At 39.4% G+C, this 3595-nt stretch overlaps 1 protein-coding gene across 5 annotated transcripts in view; it reads right to left on the reverse strand.

Annotated features, from left to right (window-relative positions):
- The window catches only part of LOC107733700 (guanine nucleotide-binding protein G(I)/G(S)/G(O) subunit gamma-2), a 15566-nt gene extending 12554 nt beyond the window's left edge, over positions 1-3012 (reverse strand). For 4 of the 5 annotated variants that reach the window (XM_016545441.1, XM_016545438.1, XM_016545440.1 and 1 more), the window contains exon 1: positions 2628-2740. The gene's annotated coding sequence lies outside the window, so the exon portion shown is untranslated. Of the gene's footprint in view, positions 1-2627; positions 2741-2875 lie in introns of those variants that run through there. The other variant, XM_016545437.1, reaches the window with a different exon arrangement.
- Between the last annotated feature and the right edge of the window lie 583 nt (positions 3013-3595).

The following is a 3595-nucleotide window of genomic DNA, read 5'->3' on the forward strand; positions in this document are numbered from 1 at the left end:
GCCTTTTTGAAACGCGTCGATTTTTACAAAGCTCATCGGTCTGAAAAGCGAGGTGTGCTGTGATTGGCCAGCTATCCAGTGCGTTGTGATTGGCCGAATACCTCAAGCATGTATATGAAAATGTACTTACAGTCTGTGAGTCAGAACAGCTGGCATTGTAGTCTACTCTCCCAGGAAACAGTCCTCCATAAAATGTGCTGCACACATCTGAATATTTGGGTTGAAGTGTTCTGGAACAGTGTTGTAAATACAACTTAACCACTGATTTCTAGTTGTGTCCATTTTTGGAAGGCCAAACAAAGTAGTTTCGCTTTCACACGAATCGCACAGTGCCTTCACGGCATGGCGGCGGCAACAACAATACTACAGCGAGGATAAAAGTTACGCCTTCTTTCTTTGCTTGAACATTTGGGCGGCGTTATGCAAATCTTCCCACATAGTGAGGTAGATATGTGGGGGCGTGTTCGAACGAGCCGTTTTAGGTAGGTAGGGCTGACTCTTAACTTTGATAAAGAATATCTCTTTGGATTTGAGACTTTAGTCTTTACAACTTTACAGATCTTCTTTATGCACCAAGAGTTTTTAACACTCCAAAGAGAAAGGAAAAAATGAAATCGCATCATATGACCCCTTTAAGACCCAATATCTAAAAGGGCATTAAGATATTTTTAATACTTCTTGAGTTAGAGGCATGCAAACTTTGGAGAAAAAAATTTAAAAGTGCTCTTTCCCCATTTTTGTATGGTCACCGTTGACATATAATGCAACAAAGATTGCTAAAGTCACTAGATTTTACTAACAGACCTACCAATCTCTGTGTAAAAGTAAAATTATGATGCTGCCATCTTTCTGAAGAAATTTGAACCCCCTGTAATTTGGCTCTGAATCTCAGGTGAAAATTGCCATTTTGACCCACCTCTACAAAATAGTGGATTACTCAGTAAATATTGATCCATGACATTTCATGACAGCAAAATCAAAAAATGTATCCGGGGCCCCCTGGTTAAGCTGACACAGAATGAACCATATGGAATATATAATACATATTTTAAATGTATTATAATTACAAAAGTGTAACTAGAATATTGTTAGTTAATTAGTACTTGTAAAGCAAATATTAATGGCTTACTCTGCACGGCCATATTCTAGATCCCTTAATCCTACCCCATACCTAAACTAATCTACTACAACAACTATTTATTATCAATAAGCAGTAATTAGGAGTTTATTGAGGGAAAACACTTAGTGAATATGTGTTCCCATACACACACACACACACACACACACACGTAAACTAATTAATACATGGATAAATAAATAGATTTTTAATTAAAATATTGGTTTTGTGTGATGTATGAACTTTGTTAGCTGTGAATTCTGATTATTTGAATGTGACTAATATAGCTTTATATATTTGTCAAGATGACTAATATTGTTCAGTTATAGAGTATGTACAGTATGACATTTACTAGTCTTAAAATGATCATATTTTGCACCATTAACAATTGTTTTCAACTGAACATTTGTGCATAAATGCCAAGTTTTCTTGGAGTTACATTACAAAATTTACAACATATATACTGGTGTGGCCAATAAAGTTTGGGCAGGGCAAATACAAATCTAATGGCCTGACTACTATCTTAACTTAACTTAACTTAACTTAACTATGGCTATCGTCATGATAAAGGGTCAACATTTCATAAGATGTGTTTGTGACATGCAAACTGACTTAATAAAGAAAAATAAACGAATTAAATAAAGACCCACCAAACCAAGAAGCATCAAGTATGACACAAAAGTTCAGTATGTATCTCATCTATCCTGTGCTAACAAGATACTACTAATGCATTCAGACTAGAAAGGCTCATTTCTGTGATTATATGCACTAACAAGACTCATTCCATGCAGTGAACACTGTTTAATGTACTCAAGCTATATGTTGAGAGCTAACCAGAGCTAAGCCTGCCGTACTGTTGAGCGGAACCTCCTGCAAGAACGAGCACTGTTCTAGAGTCATCATCACAATACTCTGGGGACTCCTGGGGGATTCCTCTTAAATATTCAACCCCCTCTCTTCTTCTGCCATTTCTCCATCACTCTCTTCTCTCTCCAGCATCTTCTCCCTCCCCTCCCCCATGCTCTCCTCCACTTTCATCCCCCCATCTCCGGCAGCATTTACCCCAAACAGATGCTCGGTGCTCCTCATACGCACACCTGACCATTAAAGGCATTTCTGCATTTTCTTGCACCACGTAAATCACAAATCCACGCTACGTGCTAACAAACACATCCTCTGGTAAATAACAAGCAAACATATTCGTCTCCAGAGCAATTTAACACTGATTTAGACTGACACACATGCAACGGCTGTGGACAACCCTTGCGTCCATGCAAGATTAGTCAGATAGAACAAACACACTCATCCATACAGTAGAAAAAAACTGACTATAATTTCGTGCAGTTATACACTGAAAACACAAGTAAACACACACATATATAATAAAACATATGATTTCATTTAGACAGCTTGCCCCACTGATACATCTTTATGCTTTTCTATCTGCACACACCAACCTCATTCTGGTCTTTCTGATGGAAATGAGTTCATGAAAAGATTTTCCACTCACCTTCTCAATGTGTGTACAGCCTAATCTTCAATGACACAAGAGCTGTGTGTAACAGTAGCACACATACACTCCTTGTTCTGACACTCTGGCACCCACACATACACACACACACCACCCCAGTTGACAGCCTTCCTCACGCTCCGCCCATCAACTAGTGGAATCGCTCAGGAAGCCAGCTGAAAGCCACTTCCTCTTGCTCCCAAACACTCACAAAGACATTGTTTAAAAAGAAAAACAAGATTATTTACCTGCTGCCTCCCCAGTCAGACCATTTTGACGGCTTTTAGTCAGATTCAAGTGCATTGATGCTGATGTGCAGCAATGTGTTGTTTCTGCTCTCTGGCTCCTGTGCATGCATGTGCAGCGCAGCACAGAGGTTCTTGCACTGAGCTGACAAGGAACACAGATGATATCCACAGCTGCCCCTCCCCCAAAGCATGTGTATGTGTGTCTAAAAAGAAAGAGAGAGAAACCCTCCCTCTCAGAGACATTGTGCACTCACACACACAGCCCGAGCTCCGGTAATCAAAAGCTTAATCTTCAGTCTCACGATATTAGAGCGACAGAAGATTAAAAAAGCAATTGCAACTGGCAACCCTTCAATAAACACACACATACACACGGTTACAGTGGAGGTTGAGGTGGTAATGTGTTACAGGATTACAGATGTGTGTGTAACTCACGCTAGTCTGTATTTGGAAAGTAAAACAGTTACTTTGTCAGTGTCTCTTGAGATGACTGAGCCTAGGTTTGGCACTTTGGGATCCCCATAGGCTAATTGCAAGTTGAGTATTGCAGGTCACCAGCATATTCAATTCAATTCAATTCAAGTTTATTTGTATAGCGCTTTTCACGATCGTTGCAAAGCAACTTTACAGCAAATTAAGTTTCTACAATATTTAGTGGTCATCAGTGGTGACTGTCAGTCAATGTACATATGGCAGAAATGTACGGGAAAATCAATTAAA

This window comes from Sinocyclocheilus rhinocerous, unplaced genomic scaffold, assembly GCF_001515625.1.
Source record: "Sinocyclocheilus rhinocerous isolate Xijiao unplaced genomic scaffold, SAMN03320098_v1.1 scaffold789, whole genome shotgun sequence".
NCBI lineage: Eukaryota > Metazoa > Chordata > Actinopteri > Cypriniformes > Cyprinidae > Sinocyclocheilus > Sinocyclocheilus rhinocerous.